This window comes from Nyctereutes procyonoides, unplaced genomic scaffold (assembly GCF_905146905.1).
Source record: "Nyctereutes procyonoides isolate TBG_1078 unplaced genomic scaffold, NYPRO_anot_genome, whole genome shotgun sequence".
NCBI lineage: Eukaryota > Metazoa > Chordata > Mammalia > Carnivora > Canidae > Nyctereutes > Nyctereutes procyonoides.
Window position 1 is genome coordinate 14,384,729 of NW_026575120.1, and position 19,207 is coordinate 14,403,935.

Sequence of the window (19,207 nt, forward strand, 5' to 3'; positions counted from 1 at the left end):
TGGATGGGATTCGTTTACTACATATATGTATGTCCAGACAAAAGTTTGTTTTTAAAATAAGAGTTCCCAAAGAAACATTTCTATACAAAATCATTCTATACCACTAATCACCTTCAATTAGCCACACCAAAATCAAAAGATAATTAAAAGCTGAGTCTCACCTTGCCCATTCCTAATTTCAAGTGGTATGTTATTCCAGATATATACCTTATTCCTCACAGAATCCTTGATTTTGTCTTGTGACATGGTTCATTACTGAACAGCAACTATAAGCCAGACCCGTTCTAAATCCTCAGAAAGCAGGGCAGCCCTGGTGGCGCAGCGGTTTAGCGCCGCCTGCAGCCTGGGGTGTGATCCTGGGGACCCTGGACCGAGTCCCACATCGGGCTCCCTGCATGGAGCCTGCTTCTCCCTCTGCCTGTTCCTCTGCCCCTCTCTCTCTCTCTGTGCCTCTATGAATAAATAAATAAAATCTTAAAAAAAAAATCCTCAGAAATCAAAGGAAATCACATTCTGATCTCATGGAACTTAATTAAGCAAGAAAACTTCAGATAGTGATAAGCTACTATAAAATAGTAATAGGTAATAGGATACAATGACTGAAGGGGGCTAGATGGTACAAAGAGGATTCACAGGATCAAAACCAGGAATTAATCATATATAAAGATTTGAAGAGGACAAGTAAAGAGGTGATCATCAGGCATATCTTTTTATTTCCTTTCAATTTCTCTTTGTTTCAGAGGCTTCTGAGATATGACTATAGTAAAAAGGTTTAAATAATAGTTTAGTCAAGTATTTCATGTAATATGAAAAGTTTAAGCTGTATATTTTTTTAATGATTTTATTTATTTATTCATGAGAGACACACAGAGTGAGGGACAGAGACATAGGCTCTAACTTAGCTGCGTGAATTCTGAAGAGATACATCTTTAGGCTTCTATGGAGGTTGTATTAGGTGACCCAGATAACTGAAATGACCCCAAACAATGGGAAACTGGACTGTGATTCCTCCTAGTTATCAATAAATAGATGTATGGTTTGAATTTTCATTCTGACAGTATATGTGGTTTTTTAAAAATTAACTTTAGGCCTTACTTACCATATTAACATTACATAAAGATGTTCTTTGTTTTTTTTTTTTTTTTAAGTAGACTCCACATCCAGCATGCAGTCCAACACAGGGCTTGAACTCATGATCCTGAGATCAAGACCTAAGTTGAGACCGAGTCAGGTGCTTAACTGACTGAGCCACCCAGTGTCCCCTGCCCTTTTTTTTTTTTAAGTAGATTTTACTTTTAAGTAATCTCTACACTCAAAGTGGGGCTCAAACTCAGGACCCCAAGATCAAGAGTCACAAGCTCTTCCAACTGAGGCAGGCACCCCTAGATGTTATTTGAAAGAAAGAACAATTATTTGAAATTCACAACCAATATCTACGTAAATAAAATTGAAGAAGGTAAGATCAGCACAACCACTGGATTTCCTTCTACAGAAATCTCTAATCAAGGTGTGTTAGAGAAGTGTATATTTTCTTCTAATTTTTAATTTTTCTGAGTCTACACTAATAAAAGAGCAACACTATTTTTAAATGCATAACTGTGCTACCCCACAATCTGTTTAACTCTAGTGTTGTTGCCCTAAATATTTTTTGAAATTTTCACTTAAAATTTTTCAATAAGGGGCATCTAGGTGGCTCAGTTGGTTAAGTGTCTGCCTTTGGCTCCCTCCTCAGTGGGGAGCCTGCTTCTCCCTCTCCCTCTCCCCTTGCTTGTGCTCTCTACTCTAATAAATAAATAAAATCTTAAAAAAATTTTTTCCCAGGAATGGATGACAGTTAAGGATATTAAAATATCCTGTATTAGGAAGTGACCTGCATGAAATGAAACACAATTAATGAAATACGAAAAACAAAAAAACAAAAAACAACCACACGACCCTATATTGTATTTCACTGAACTAGAAAGTGTGTCATTAAATATGATTACACAAATTTCATTTGACTATGATTTCATTGTTATACAATATTTTGGGCTGCTTTGTAGTTATTTTTTCCTGACAAAACCACAGTACTACTGAACTGCCTTGTACCAATACAAAACTTACTAGTAATAAATCCTATTTCCCTTATCTATTTGGTTTAACCTCAACTGTCTTCACTTCGTTCTTGACCACACCCAGCAACAATAGACATGGTATTACCACTTGAAAATTTAAATTATTTTTCAGTCCCTTACATCAAGGGTACTGGCTCACACTGAAAATTACTACAAACTAAGGAATTTCTATCAGTCACCTTGTTCCATTCACTATAAAATCTAGTAAACTAACAAGTTGATCCACATATTTTCCTTTCTCTTTCACCAACAAACTTTTAAGTTATAGTCCAGTGGTTCCTGAGACTGGTTCTTAAAATTGTGCAAATATTCAAATGTGACTTTATTTTACACTATATTCTGTTTCCCACAGCACAGCAAAAAGAGAAGGTATTGCAGAAATGATATGTAGTTTTTAAAATATGAAGTAATTTACTGTAATATCTAAATTCATAATTTACTATCTTTCCTCTAAAGACCTGTTTTTGGTTCATCAAGTTTATTACTTTAGTATTTTCGGATCAACTATATTTAACATATCATCTTGAAAATAAACAATAAAAGCTAAAACATAAGGCACTTCACACCATACATACACTCAAATTTTACACTATCACCTGTTTGCTTAATCAGAACACTAAGTAAGTGTTGGTGAAGCTATAGCCATCATGCTGTTGTAATAACAATAGTGGGAGTAAATTTGGACTGGAAAGTTAACTTCATGTTCGAACTTGTACCAACATAAATTCTTACAACTGGGAAACACTAATATAACCTATGCAAAGAATCTGTTTAAGCATTAGTTACCATTCAACTTTAAACTTCTATGAAAACGAATTTAGGCCGAGTTCATTTCTTCACCCATTAAAATGGGACTAAAGACTAGTTCACTTTGCAAATATTACTTTTCTTACATTAAAAAGCAGTCATTAATTATCAGCTATATGCCTGGTACAGTTCCAGGTACACTCTAGCAATTCTACTTTGGTAGAATTATAGAGTGTCTGGTACAGTTCCAGGTACACTCTAGCAATTCTACTTTGGTAGAGTTATAGATCCCTATAGCTCCAAAAAGTAGTCATTTTCATCTCCAGAGATGACAACACTGAGTTTTTGTTGTTAAGGTGGCAACAGGTCTCCTCAACTCTTGCCCTAACTCCACTGCCCACTGAGTTGGGAAAAAAAAAAAAAGGGATGTTTTTGTTAAATGGCTTAAAGCAAACAGAATGACAGAACAACTTTCAGGGTGAAGGTCAGAGGAAAGCTCATCTCTCAATAAAAAACAACATATTTTCTATAGGATAACAAGTTTGTTACCGTTAGTTATAAAGGCATAGCACACTTTCTATAGATATTTTCTAAAATAAAATGCTTTTCAATAAAATTTCAATGATCTGGAGGGTATTATGCTGAGTGAAGTAAGTCAATTGGAGAAGGACAATCATATGGTTTCACTCATACAGGGAATATAAAAAAACAGTGAAAGGAATTATAGGGGAAAGAAGAGAAAATGAGTGGGAAAAATCAGAGAGGTGACGAAACATGAGAGACTCCTAACTCTGGGAAATGAACAAGGGGTAGTGGAAGAGGAGGTGGGCGTTGGGCTGGGGTGACTGGGTGACAGGCACTGAGGGGGGCACCTGACGGGATGAACACTGGGTGTTATATGATACGGTGGCAAATCAAACTCCAATAAAAAATAAGCAAAAAATATAATATTTCAATGAAAAGAAACCTTTTTAAACCACATACAATGTTCTTTCAATAAAGGCATCTTGACAGGAGAATGATTTTATAATTTTAAAAAATCTGCCACATACACTTTTTTTTTTTTAAGATTTTATTTATTTAAGAGAGAGAGAGCACAAGCAGGGGAAGGGTAGAAGGACAGGGAGAAGCAGACAGAGAACTGAGAAGGGAGCCTGAGGGGCTCGATCCCAAAACCTAAGCAGAAGGCAGACACTTAACCAACTGAGCCACACAGGTACCCCATTAAAACTAAAGAATCTCTGTATGTCAAGTTTTGTTAGCACAGGATATATGAGCATCTTCTTTTCATCAATGACTTTCTAAACTCACAAGTGGATATAAAGTATGTGTCAATTTTATCTCAAGAAAGCTGTTAATAAAACTTGAAAAACTATCACACAAGCAACTGTGTTACTGTATATTTGTACTACACTTTAAAAACCACAAATTTAACAAAGTCTTTCTGACATTGCTGGGAGTTTAAATTGACTCAAAATTTTCTGGAAATGTTCTAAAATTAACTGCGGTAGGGGTGCCTGGGTGGCTTAGTCTGCTGAGTGTCTGACTCTTGGTTTAGGCTCAGGTCATGATCTCATGATCATGAGATCAAGCCCTGCACTGGGCTCTGCGCTCAGCAGGAGTCTGCTTAGAAATTCTCTTCCTCTGCCCACCCCTCTACTCTCATTCTCCTTTTCTTTCTCTCCCCCCACCCCCTCAAATAAATATTAAAAAAAAATAAAATTAAATTGTGATGATGGCTGCACAATTCTATAAATACACTAAAAACCACTGCATTGTATACTTTAAATGGGTGAATTGTTCCGATGTGTGAATTATTTCTCAACAAAACTTTTTTTTAAAAAAATATTTTATTATTTATTTATTCATGAGAGACACAGAGAGAGAGAAAGAGAGAGAGAGAGAGGCAGAGACACAGGCAGAGGGAGAAGCAGGTTCCATGCAGGGAGCCTGACATGGGACTCAATCCAAGGTCTCCAGGATCGCGCCCTGGGCTGCAGGCGGCGCTAAACCGCTGAGCCACCGGGGCTGCCCTGAACAAAACTTATTTAAAAAGACAAACAAAACATGGGGCGCCTGGGTGGTTCAGTTAGTTAAGTATCCAACTTTTGGTTTCAGCTCAGGTCACGATCTCAGGGTTGAGAGGGAGTCTTGCGGGCTCTGGGCTCAGGCGGACTCTGCTTGAGAGTCTCTCCTCCCTATTCCCTTCCCCCCATTCTCATGCATGCATGCTTTCTCTCTCTCTGAAAATAAATAAAAGGTTTTAAAAAAACCTTTGAAATGTTCATATCTGTTATGTAATTCTACTTCTAGGGATTTATTGTAATGAAATAATCACAGTCACATAGGTTTTTTGTTTTTTAATGTATAAGGATGTTCATCAAATCATAATATTCAAAAATTGCAAACTGCCTAAAATACCATCAACAGAAGAATGGTAAACAGATATGGCACACCCATACAATGAAATTATATGTCAATTTAAAAAATCACATTCTGAAAAAAGTCAATTTCACAATAAAGGATGTTACAAAATAGTATTAATGTATAATTACAGTTTGTTAAAAAAATACTTAGGTGCCTAAGGAAAAACATGGGAAAGATATAAAAAGGTTAATAGTTATTTCCAGTTGGCATGCTTGATTTCAAGTGATCTTAATCTTCTTTATATCTTACTAATTTTCAATTTCTCTATAATAAACAATCCTTTCATATCTTAAACACAATAAATGTTACTTTTAAACTAGTAGCCACTTTGAAAAGTACAAATTTTCCATTAAAAAATAAAAACTAAAAAAAATAAAAATAAAAATAAAAGTAAAAACAGGGCCACTAGCATTTCTTAGGAGTATTATGTGTATGTGTGCATATATGTATACGTGTGCAATACTTTAATGCATTAACCTCAATTCTGTTCCCAATAAATTCTAATGGCCCATGCTTAATTTTACAGGTGATAAACACAGAAACCATGAGCTAGATAAAAGGATATTAACTCTACTTCAGGGGCACCTGGGTGGCTCAGCGGTTGAGTGTCCGCCCTTGGTTCAGGTGATCCCGGGGTCCTGGGATGGAGTCCCACATCAGGCTCCCCGCAGGGAGCCTGCTTCTCTCTCTGCCTGTATCTCTGCCTCTCTCTCTGCGTTTCCCATGAACAAATAAAGTCTTAAAACAAACTCTACTTCATACACAAAGCCACATTACTTAATCCGGGTTTAAAAAAATATATTAGGGCAGCCCCGGTGGCGCAGTGGTTTGGCGCCGCCTACAGCCTGGGGTGTGATCCTGGGGTCACAGGATCGAGTCCCACATCAGGCTCCCTGCATGGAGCCTGCTTCTCCCTCTGTCTGTGTCTCTGCCTCTTTCTCTCTGTGTCTATGAATAAATAAATCTTAAAAAAAAAATAAATAAAAATAAATATATTAAATAATGTTTGCTTCCATATCTAGGATAACTCAACGTGTATGTTCATTTCAAAATCTAAAGTAAGAGTATGCCTGGCTGGCTCAGTTGGTAGAATGTGTGACTCTGGGTCTCAGGGTTGTGAGTTTGAGCCCTATGTTGGGTATAGAGATTACTTAAAAAAATCTTAGGGATCCCTGGGTGGCGCAGCGGTTTAGCGCCTGCCTTTGGCCCAGGGCGCGATCCTGGAGACCCGGGATCGAGTCCCACGTCGGGCTCCTGGTGCATGGAGCCTGCTTCTCCCTCTGCCTCTCTCTCTTACTGTGTGCCTATCATAAATAAATTAAATTAAATTAAATTAAATTAAATTAAATTAAATTAAATTAAATTAAATTAAAAAAATAAAATCTTAAAAAAAGAAAAAGTTTTAAGGGCAGCCCCAGTGGCTCAGCGGTTTGGCGCCGCCTTCAGCCTGGGGCGTGATCCTGGAGACCTGGGATCAAGTCCCACATCGGGCTCCCTGCAAGGAGCCTGCTTCTCCCTCTGCCTCTCTCTCTCTCTCTCTCTCTGTGTGTGTGTGTGTCTCATGAATAAATAAAAAAATCTTAAAAATAAAAATGTAAAGTAATTATTTATCAGCTTTGTTGGGGGGGGGGAATTAACCAGAATAAAAAAGAACATTTCTACTGTATTACAGAAAGGAATTTAAGGGTTTGGTAAAACATAGCAAGAAGTTTCTCACCATAATCAAATATGAAATGCTATGTTCTAACGTGTTTGGATGCTGCAGGAATCATACATAAAAGAAACAAACAGCTTAAAGTAACAAAAATAATAACCAAATACTTTGATTTATGTATATAAGTATGTCATAAAAACGTCTTTTTCAGAGCTCACATTGCAGAACTTTAAGCAAATAGGCTGTATTTGTCAAAAAGGAAAAAAATTCAAGCTTTTCTGCTATCAAAATCCTCAAAACCAACATTTAACCCTTCCAAACATGCAAGAAAACAGTAAGATAGGGAAGAAAAATAAAGTTTCTCCAGTTTCAAAAAAATTTGACTCATCTAAACAAAATATAGAAAAGGTAAGAATCAAGGGGCGTCAAAGATGAAGTGTCAAAACAGACCATCACTACTGATTACTTCTCAAGTTAATCCTTCTTGAATGGTTACGTTAACATGAAAGTGAGAGAGTCAAAGTAGCTTTTAGAAAATAAGATACTTCAGTTAGAATGTTAATACAGGCATATTTGATATTTTCTATGCAAAAGTCATTGCTAGAGTCTGCACACTAATCTAAACCCAACAGTCATTAATTTCTACCAAAAACTGCAAGAGATAACTCTGAAAAAAGACTTTGTATAAAATGGCATGATTCTTATAGAATTTAGTGTTACTTTGTTTCACATTCGTTAATATAGCACTAAGATTTCAAATCACTAAATGACTACACTACTATGAAACATTTTTTTAAATTGTCTAGATAACCCTTTTGATAATAACAAAAACTGGTGATTCAGTTTTTACATTTCCTGACCCCTTATGGTTATCAATTTTTCAGGTTACTTTCAGCACATTGTTATCTCGAAAGCCCGACTCCAACTACCCAGGCAATACCAGCTAAACGAATGAGGCTGTCTCTGTAACTTTTCTTAAAGGGTTTGTTACCTGGATGGTGACTACATGATGTTTACTTTCTTTTTTTTTTTTTAATTTTTATTTATTTATTTATTTACAATAGTCATACAGAGAGAGAGAGAGAGGCAGAGACACAGGCAGAGGGAGAAGCAGGCTCCATGCATCGGGAGCCTGACGTGGGATTCGATCCCGGGTCTCCAGGATCGCGCCCTGGGCCAAAGGCAGGCGCCAAACCGCTGCGCCACCCAGGGATCCCTGATGTTTACTTTCTAATTATATTTAGGTTTTATGTTTTTTTCTTTATATGTCATGTTTCACAACTCATAAGTTTAAAAATGTTTCTTTTTTCAAGGCATTTTGTGTGTGTGCATATTTTTAAAGGTACAGTTTTCTTAAGATTCTATAGATTCTAGTAATGCAAGACTCAACAGACACAATACTGTCTTAGGTACAGCCAAAATGCCATTAGGTAAAAGCAAGCCTCCAGACAAGACTTCCTAATCTCAAATCAATTTGATAAACTAATTTTGTTTTACGTACAAAATCCCAGAAATACATACATTTCTTAAATTTAAAATATCTATATATTTTGAGATGTATGTTCACAAACTAAGTTTTGTTTTACTCACAAAATCCCAGGAATACATACATTTCTTAAATTTAAAATATCTACTTATATATTTCAAGACATATGTTCATAAGTTTTGACAAAATTTAAAAAGCATGCTCTATGGTAGAAAAATACTTTATTGTTACTTAATGTTTATCTATTAAAAGGAGGATAATGCAGGCTATGAAGAAAAAGTCAAGAAACACACTTTTTAAAAAGTTTTTTTTTTTTTAAATAAGCTCCACCCTTAATGCAGGGCTTGAACTCAGGACCCCAAGATCAAGAGTCACATGCTCTAATGACTGAGTCTGACAAGTACCCTTGAAAAAATGTCTTTTTAAGTAATCAGAAATCTGAAAACTTTATTCTACTTAACATGTCAATCTATTTGGCCTGAGGATTTCCTGATATCTTAATTTTCCCATCTTTAAATCTGGGTTAAATAATTCTTGTGCTTTCCAACTTCACATTTTAAAACAAAGTGGGATGCCTGGGTAGCTCAGCGGTTGAGCGTCTGCCTTCCACTCAGGGCATGATCCCTGGGTCCTGGGATCAAGTCCCACATCAGGCTCCCTGCATGGAGCCTGCTTCTCCCTCTGCCTGTGTCTCTGTCTCTCTCTGTGTCTCTCATGAATAAATAAATAAAATATTTTAAAAATAAATAAAATAAAACAAAGTCAAGTTATTGTGTAGAAATTCAAACATCTCTGAAGATGTCCTAAGTACAAAGTATTACTAGATGATAAACTCATATAATTTATATGGCTAAAATATAAACTATAAGATATGAAATTTTTTCATTATCCTATGCACTTTCTCAATACAGCTCTTAATTTACATGGAAAGAAAGGAACCTTGTAAGAAATAAGAGTTATCATTGTAGATCAGTCAGTGATGACAAAGATCCACATCTTAAAATTTTTTAAAGTCAAGAATCATTTTTCAAAGAGATTTTCAAATTCAAAATGTCATCAATGGGCAGATGTACTTTAGCAGTAACAACACATACCCATCTAGTAAAAACTGAACATTCTCTAAATTCACAAAATTTTATTATTTCATTATATTTTTTTAAGATTTTATTTATTTATTCATGAGAGACACACACAGAGAGAGAGAGAGATAGCAAGGCAGAGACACAGGCAGAGAAGCAGGCTCCATGCAGGGAGCCTGACATGGGACTTGATCCCGGGTCTCCAGGATCACGCCCTGGGCCGAAGGCAGGCGCCAAACCGCTGAGCCACCCAGGGATCCCTATATTCACAAAATTTTATAAACCTTTTTTTACCTTCATTTTAGGCCACACTGTACAGGCACAACATAATACAAAAGTGAAAATACTTATTAAGTACTTAGTAAAGTCAACAATAAAAACCAAAACTGTAAGCTTTTTAAAAATGTGTTAGGTAGCTGTAGTACAATCAATTTCTTAAATTTACCTTTATTAACATTTATAAAAAGATTAGCCTGCAGAAAAAAAGCTCACCATTCATTTTAAAAACTCAAAAGCTGGGCATGTTGTTTATTAACAAAGAAATAAATCATCTTAGTTGCTCTTTCAAAAAATAACAGACTCTTTTTAAAAAGTAAAATGCCAAGAAACAGATCTTACAGATAATAAATTCTAAATCTTTTAAAGGCTTTAATGATTTTAAGTGTCTACAGCAGACTGTTTCAAAAGAACCCAGTGAATATGTATCCATGGTAACTTACTTTCTTCTTGATAGACATAAAAAATTAAAAATAATGGTGCCTGCTAAAATATTTTAAAACTTGTTTTCAATGAGCTATTTTTAAGCTCATTTTAAAAAACTTACCAGTGCCTCAACTTTCTTTCCAAGATCCTTTCCAGGACCATGATAGACCTCTTATTTTTTTCCACTTCATTACTATCGCAATTCATTGATAATTTTATTAAAAAAACAGAAAAAATTCTGCCAAAATCACTTCACTACCCAAAACACAAACTTTCAGATACTTGCGCAGGGTTCATTTACGCATGCAAAAATATTTTGTGCATATGCTATGTATACAATATGATGAACAAAGTATGAAAAAAGTGAAACAAGATCTTTTGCCTCACTTCAACTTAATCCTCTCGCACTCCTTGTACCAAATGTGCCTAACCTTGAATATTCCCCTTTACTTTGAGCTTTTACAGAAAGCTTAAATACCTTCATAATAATGAAATAATGTGGTATATAAAGAGCTAGATAACAGGTCTGTCACCAAAGCCTTGAATCTAACTTCTTTAGGCCTCTGTTTTCTCTCTGATAAAGTAGTTGGACTATATCCCCTCCATTTAAATAGGCTGTTAGGGACTTAATTCAAGACCTGATCTCTATATTGCTTAAAATAGCAAAGACCTGTTAACATCCTAACGTTAATCAATATTCCAAACAATAGAATACTATATGACCCTTAAAAAAATATATAGATCAATATGTGCTAACTTAAAAGGATGTCCGAGGGATGCCTGGGTGGCTCAGTCAATTAAACATCTCCCTTTGGCTCAGATCATGATCCCAGGGTCCTGGGATGGAGTCCCGCATCAGGGCTCCTTGCTCAGTGTGGAGCCTGCTGCTCCTCCTGGTTGTGCTCGCACACTCTCGCCAACAAATAAATCAAATCTTAAAAAAAAAAAAAAAAAAAAAAAAAAGCTTGTCCCAGGTAACCTATTAAAATACAAAAGCAAAATGCATACAGTATGACCCAATTTGTCATACTGTCACACTTATGCCTATGATTGTACAGATATTTTCTAGGAGGACTCCGAAGAAACTTTGAAATGGTTATAAGGAAGAAATAGGGTGTTAACTTTTTTCTTTTACCTCTTAGCCTTTTATAATATTTGAAAAAAATTTAAATAATGAACATATATTCATAAAATTTTTAAAAGAAACTAAAAGATCTGCTGATCTAGGTTCTATAATTAGAAAGACCTGGATTCAAATATTGGCTTTGCTAGTTACCATCTATGTGGTATTAAGTTACTTAACCTCAATTTCCCCACCTGTAAAAGGGAGTTAGTAGTACTAACTTCAGACAACTGTTGGGAGGATAAAAGGAAATCTTACATGTGAGACACTCAGCACAGCACACTGTAAGAAGACAACTATTAGCAGCTTTGCTATGATTATTATAAACTCCAGAAACAGAGTATCTTTAGAATCAGATTTGACAATTCACTGGAGGATGACCAATCTCAAAGGCAACCAATTTCTTTTACCCAAAATTCAGTCAATCTGATTAGTATAAGAAAGAGCATTTTAAGGTTTGTTTGTTTTTTTTTTAAAGATATCACAGGTAGCAGGTGGGCTGATGGACACAGTAATCACAAGAAAGTCAGGGTTTTAATTATCATATAACTAGGATAGCCTTCTTCATTATATGGATATGCATCCAAGGAGCCAGAATAATCATTACAGCTAGGCAAGAGACCCTGATCCTGACTGCTGAATACATAGGAACAGACATTTTTTTTTAAGTAATTCAAGCTTCCAACATGAGTGTTTTCTTATCTTAACATATAACAATTTCTCATTTTCCTAAAAATTTATGGCACTGGTAGTTCATGCACACAACTTACCAATTAATTACAAATAACATGTCAAATGATTGGAAGACAAAAATGAAAAAAATCCGTGAATTCCAAAAAGCATATTGAATGGCTTTTTTTGAATGAAACTTTTCCTCAAAGAATTTTTAAAAATTCAGACTGAATACTATCAAATCAAAATACTCCAAGTTTAAATCTGGCCTTTAAACTAAAAATACCCTCATAAAGTACTACTCTAACAATATTCAACTTCATTTTTCCAACACACCAAGAACACATCCTAAACTTCTTTATAACAACTGAAAGGATGTTGCATTAAAATAGGTTAAATCAATATGTAGTACAATTGGTTTGAGTCCATCACAGCACAGTTTTAACAGGCCTTTCTGGTATTAGAGAATAGTTTCAAAATCAATATGATGGATTAAAGTTTGGATTACCCCAATTACAATTATAAAACAAAAGGACACACACACACACACACTCTTAATCCTTTTCAATATGAAAAGCAAATAGGCCCCTTTTAGCAATTTATCTAATGTTAAGTTTGGCAGGATTTAAACCTTTAGAACAGTAACAATTTCAAAGTACCCAAGTAGTTACATTTTGATACATTAAAGAGTTACTGTAGCTTTCCTAAGAGTAATCTTAAATTCCCACCAAAAAACAAACAAACAACAACAAAAAAAAAACTGGCACCTCATTGAGACTCTAAGAACTGCATGCCTACTTCATAGATCATTGCACTGTGCTGAACTGGCATTTGGAGATTGTAATGAGCTGGACATATGAAGGCAAAGGGAAGGGATGGAGGAGAGAGAGTGCATAAAAAAAGAAAACATTTAACACACCCATCACCTCCTATAAGCATGAATTACCAGAAACACCATTTTAAAATACATATAGTTCTAATTTTCCAACATTCAAAATACAGCAAGCAGATAATCTACCACAAGCAGATCTTCCTACCCCTTCTCACCCCCACACAGTGCTTTGCCAAGAAAACAAGCCCAAGAAAAATAACCAATGCAATTTCCTTGTTTACTTAAAGAATTTCAGAAAACATGTTGACTGCTTCTGAAGCTTCTAAAACAAATTTTCAATATTTAGGGCTTTTTATGATCACATTTGAAATATGACAATAACGATTCCTTCAGCTAGTAAAAATATAGTTTCAACTTTATAAAAAGGGTTAATTCTACACTGCAGTTCATTAGCATGCCTTGTTTGCAACCAGAAGGAAGAGGGAAAGGGGGTGGGGGAGCAGCAAAACATACGAGATGGAAAACATCACTACCTCCTTTGGTGGTTTTGAATAATATTAAATTACCACAAGATGTATGGGAAGAGTTCACGAATAGAAAAAAAGGGGGTTAACAATCTGCACTGGCCCCTTCCAGATTCATACTGATGTCGGAGAGAAGGAATTTATTTACACTGCAGTGCCTGGCAGCAAACATGGCTGCCCCTACCCCCTTTAAATCTGAACAGTCTTCACTCCCTCAGCAAAACCATCAGATTATGGCCATGTCTCTACTGCCTTGCTACCATAACACTAACATATCTCCTCCTCCCTCAAAACAGTAAAACCCACACCTCCCCGTTTCACAACAATCACAACACCATAACCACTAGCTTCTATATTCTCTAGCCTTGAAAGAAAAGGCCCAGAACACACAGAAATACAGGAACAAAAGGCTTTCTCTTCCTTTAACAACCCTCTTCCCCTTCTTTTCCTCCCACTCTGTGATGCTTGGTCGATAGTTCTCATCCTTTTCAACATTCAGTTAATTTCCTTCCCAACACCAACCTTAGGTCTTCCAATTTCCTATCTTCCTCTGTATGCATCCTGTCTCAACAATTCCTTGTCCCTTTTCCTAATCCATCTTTTCCTCCACTTTCATTCCCTCGTTTCTCTCTTGATGCCCGATCCCTCGATCAAATCCCACCCCTTCCCCCAGACTCTTCAAGTTTCCACAATGCACCCCCAAACCTCCCTATTTATCAGTCCACCCAGGTCTCTAATCTTCTCCAAACCTAACTCTTCTTCTCTTCCCCTGTCCCTCCCCTGTTCCATCTGTATCCCCGCCCCCATCCCACCTCTACTCCCAATTCCCAGCTCAGCGCCACTTCATCTCTTCTCCCCATCCTACCTCCCCTGCCCCACCTCCCTCTACCCTCCACACCCCCCACCTGGCCCTCTGCTTCACCTTCTAGGCTCCCCTTGGACCCCTGCCGGCCACCCTCCCGTCCTCCCATCCCTGCTCTGGTCTCTCGCTCTACCCGCGCGTCCCATCCCTAGGTCGCCCCCTCCTCGTCATTCCCTCCTTAGCTCTTCCTTCCAACACACGCACACATACGCATTCACTTTACCTTCAGTTTGTTCCATTCTAACCCCCCGGCCGTGTCAGTACGATCACAGGAGAGACACGGAGGCCCGGAGTGGGGCTAGGGTGCGGGCAGCCGCCGGGGCTGCGGGGGAGGAGACGGAACCAAGCTAGGCCGCATGAAATCCCCGGGCTAGATTTCCCCCGCGCCGGACGCCTCTGCCATGGCTGCCGACACCGAGGAGGGCCGCGGCCGGGCCGGGCCGGGCGTGAAGCGAAAAGGAGGAAGGCTGCGGGAGGTGGGGTGGGCAGGGGCGGTGGAGGGATGGGGGGTCGCCGCGCAGCCGCCGCTGCCAGAGAGAGGGCTGTGGCTGGCGGCCGGGCCGGGGCAGCAGGGTCCTCGGGGCTCGACTTGGCCTTCGCACGCCTCTCCGCAGCGATCAGTGCCTGGTCCCTTTCCGCCTCCGCCTCCGTCCTGCCGCCGCCGCCGCCGCCCGCTCCAGCCGCCGCCGCCGCCGCCGCCGCCGCCGCCGCCGCCGCGCACAAAGTCCCCCCACCCGGCTCTCCGAGCGCCGCCGCCGCCGCCGCCGCCAAATCCTCAGCCCCTCATTGGCCGCTGGCCGCGGCGCCTGCCGGGAAATGCAGTCCCAGGTTGGGGGCAAAGGGGGGCAAAAGGAGGAAGAGGAGAGTCGGCAGGGCGGAGAGGAGCGGCCCGAGAGAGTCTAGACGAGAGTGAGACCGCCGGCGATAAAGGCAGAGGCAGGAAGGAATGCTACAAAGAAGAGTTAAAAAAAAAAAAAAAAAAAAAAAAAAAAAAAAACAGAAGATAGGTGAAAGGTTGGGCCTGTGAGGTAAAACTGGGTTCGTGCGTGCTCTCTGAGACTTGTTAAATAACAGCACCCATTAAAGTCCATATGGTGCTCCCCAGTGACGCTGCCGCGCACTTCCTGCGTGTTAGAAATAACCTACTAACGAGTGCCGGGTTAAGAGGCCCGGGAAAGAGAACAGTTCGTGTGCCCCCTTGGCCGCCTTCTGTCCGGCAGCTGTCAGAGTCAGAGCTTTCTGTTCCACGGGGGTCTGCGTCTGGAAACCGCAGCAGCAATTTCAGACGTGAGCCGTGGGGTTCGGAGCCTGTTTTTTGGCCTCGAGTGTGAATCCCGGATGCCCCCCCAACCCCGTCTCGCCCCACAGTCGCGAGCCCTGGCGGCGTCTCAGCCGCTGTGAGGAAGCGCCGAGCTCCCCGGCAGCCACCCGGCCCCGCACGCCTTCTTCCTGCTCGCGCTGCGGGCCCGGAGGCTTGTGGGTAACCAGGAGGACGTCAGCGCCAACTGCAGCCCGGACCCCCGGGGACCCAGAGGGCTCCGTTCCCGTCACGTGCCTGGGCCTCTGCTGCTCGCTGCCAGACCTTCGCTTCGAGGGATGGGAGGACGCTTATCCTCGACAGAGCTCGCACAAGAATGAGAGCAGGAAAAGGGGAGTCAAAATTCTCTGAAACCCTCGAAGCCCTCCCCATCCTAGGAAATGTATGCTAATCAATAGAAAGTGTGGCACATGAAAGTAATCTTGTCGGAGCTTGCAAAATTTGGCGATGTTTCCTGGGGCCTGGTGGTGATGACTTAGAACGTTGCAGTGCAGAGACTTGAATGTACAAAGAAAACGCAGGCAGCAGCGACCAGATGAGGAAACCTCTGTGCTCTGTTCTGAGGATAATGAAGCCATGTCACAACTAGATATTATACTCTGCACCGACATGATAGTTCTGGATCTGTTTGGCATGGCCACATTAAGTTCTTGATATCTTTACCCTTAAATACCACTTAACCAAGAAATTAAAAGATTCCTACAGATCAGTTATTTGTATGACTACTAATTATATATATATATGCATATATATATATATCTTTTTTTTTTTAAGTTTTGTTTATTCATGAGAGACAGACATAAGGAGAGGGAGAAGCAGGCTCCCTGTGGGGAGCCCGATGAGGGACTGGATTCCGGGACCCTGGGATTCCGACCTGAGCCAAATGCAGACACTTAACCACTGAGCCACCCAGGTGCCGCATGTTTCAGGTTTTTAAAAACATAACCCTGTTAATTATACTACAGATGATATTGAGAATTAAGCACTCTCATTAGAGTTAATCATTATTTCTAAACCTATGCTTATGTAGTCCCTATGTTTTGTGCAGTACCAAAAGTTAAAGGAATAAATAAAAACACATTTTTGTTTGTTTTAAAGGTCTTTTTTTTAGAACACAGACCTCTTAAAGGGGGCCCCCTGAGTTTATTTTAGTTTGTGTCTCCTCAAAAGAGAGGTTAGATTGTTTGTTTTTTTTTTCTGTGATTCTTTCTACCATCATCCTTCCTCTCCACCTTCCTGTATACTCCTTGATTTGTTGATAGACTGTTGCCTTAACCTGACATCTGGATTTTCCCCTTGAGGAAAAGCTGGTAATTGTCCCCAGGGATTTTATTTTAATCTGCTTCTAGGCTGACAAGAGTTTAAAGTTCCGTGAAGTAGATATATAATCTCTTAGTGCAAAACATTAAAAATATACGGTTAATGATATTTGATCTTGAGCCATATTTAGCGAAATGGCCATTAAAATTATTTACATTTTTGGCATGTAACATCATGCTTTCTCTTCTCCATACAAAATGAGCAAACAATTAAGGCAGCAATCCAACACAATATCCAGGGCCAGAGTTAAGGAGAAAATAATTTTTTGTTTCCCCTCCGAAGATTATATCTAAAAACTCCTTACATGATAAATAACTTAATCCTGAAAATAAAAAAATAGCAGAATGCAAACATTGCTTTTAAAAAAATGAATTTCAATAGGAAGGTTCTTACCCATCCCCTTTTAGAACAGGATTGCTGACATATGACTGTAGTAGAAAATCTAACTCATCTTTCCAATACTGAGCTTGGAATCATTCACCTGGTTTATGAATACTTAATGACTTTACTATGCCTGTTTGTAAGTGAATACAATGCATGGATAAGAATATTTCCTGGTATAAAATGTCTCCCAGGAACTGAAAGGAATATTTTTGCATCTTTATGATCTTTTCCAGAAAAGTACATGTTTATGATAGTACAGTGATTAATTTATGGAATTAATGTAAAAATTATAAATAGCCTTTTAGAGCTCAAAATTTGCCATCGGGAATTTTCAGGGAGGCAAAGGCAAGACCAAAGCTTTGTAGATTTTGTTAATTCTAGTAAACATAAAACGTGAAGTGAAAGCTTTATGTAGAAACTCTCAGGATCCGACGTGCACAAACGGCCCTCTAGTGGCCAAACTGAAAAGTTTTGCCTATTTAACATTGATCTATTTGGTTATTAGCTGAAAAACGCTGTGGATTAAAAGCAGTCTACATTTTTTAAAAAACCAAAAACCTGAAATTGACCACCCGCCATCATTTATTCTTACAAATGTGCAGCCCCGATGAGTGAGGTCTGTAATCAGCTCACATGGTAAGAGAAGTATTCTCCCTGTGAAAGCGATTCCTTGTTGCCTGGTGTTAGTTCCAGCAGAGCCCCTAAAAATGTTTTCCTTCTAGAGCGCCAGATGAAATGGATGGGTAGAGATAACAGGAGAGTGAGAACATTTCTGTATCCTTCACTTCTCCAAGACGGCTCAGTTACCCAACCTAGGAACTGAAGTGCCCCAAACCTGCAGTGCCTACGTAACCGCAGTTACTGTAATACACATCTTAAACGTTATTTGAGATTTCTATGCAAACTAATCATCATAAACAATATATATGTGAAGAGAGCACTTATTTTTTAAGAAGATTTTATTTATTTACTCATGAGAGACACACAGAGAGGCAGACACCTAAGCAAAGGGAGAGGGATAAGCAGGCTCCCCTTAGGGAGCCGGATGTGGGACTCGATCCCTGAACTCCAGGATCCCGCCCTGAGCCTAAGGCAGAGCTTAACCATGCAGGCATCCCAAAGAGAGCACTTATAAAACAAATTACTCTAGTGGAATCCAGATTTCCATATGAAGATTTCAAAGCATTCCACTCTTAGGCCCCGGAGAATGGAAAAGGATGTTTTCCTAACCATTCCCGCCCGTTCTGCAGCTTCCTCTCCGCAGACCTCTCCGCGCCACCCCAACCCCAGCGGTTGATTTGGAGGGGCCGAGGGTGGGGTGCGGGAGCACATCAAAGTGATGTAATTCGTGACTTTAAGATGGTTACCATGGCGACTATCAAGCATATTACGCTCTCAGGGTAAGAGGTTCTTTAATCTAGCCTTCAACGAGGATTTTCGAGGAGGTTAGCCCACAGCCTACAGAGTGTGGACAGACGGAAAAAACGTCAGTCTCGCCCTCTCCTGCAACACAGATTCTCCCGAAACCAAACCCAGTAGAGAGTCATTTGGCCGGTGGGAACCGGACCTTGGCAGCCTGCAGGGCTGCACGGCGAAGGACGCCCTCCCGCTCCACAATCTGAGAGCTCATTGGTCGGCGGTGTCGTCACTCAGAGTGACGTAAGGAGTGAGGAAAGAGGTGGAGCCACGGAGAGGGCCTGCGGCCCTTCTAGCTGGGGAGCTGGGGAGCTGGGGAGCTGGGGAGCTGGGGGAGGGGGCTTGGGAAGGGACTGGAGGACTGAGGCAGCCGTTCTGGGAGCGGGTCCGAGGGGGTAGCTGTGGGCGGGCCAAGTCCTCAGGCTGTTATTTGGTGGACCTTGCCTGCCTTTTTTCCTCCGGAGTCCTCCGCCCATCAGCGCCCCGTTTTCCCGACAGCTTCCAGTTCCCCACCGCACTCACCTCAGCCCTTGACCTCGTGCCCCTG

At 39.8% G+C, this 19,207-nt stretch overlaps 1 protein-coding gene across 4 annotated transcripts in view; it reads right to left on the bottom strand.

Annotated features, from left to right (window-relative positions):
• Window positions 1-14,868, bottom strand: part of NSD3 (nuclear receptor binding SET domain protein 3) — a 119,120-nt gene extending 104,252 nt beyond the window's left edge. For 3 of the 4 annotated variants that reach the window (XM_055334686.1, XM_055334685.1, XM_055334682.1), the window contains exon 1: window positions 14,446-14,868. The gene's annotated coding sequence lies outside the window, so the exon portion shown is untranslated. The remainder of the gene's footprint in view (window positions 1-14,445) is intronic. The other variant, XM_055334687.1, reaches the window with a different exon arrangement.
• Window positions 14,869-19,207: the final 4,339 nt, after the last annotated feature.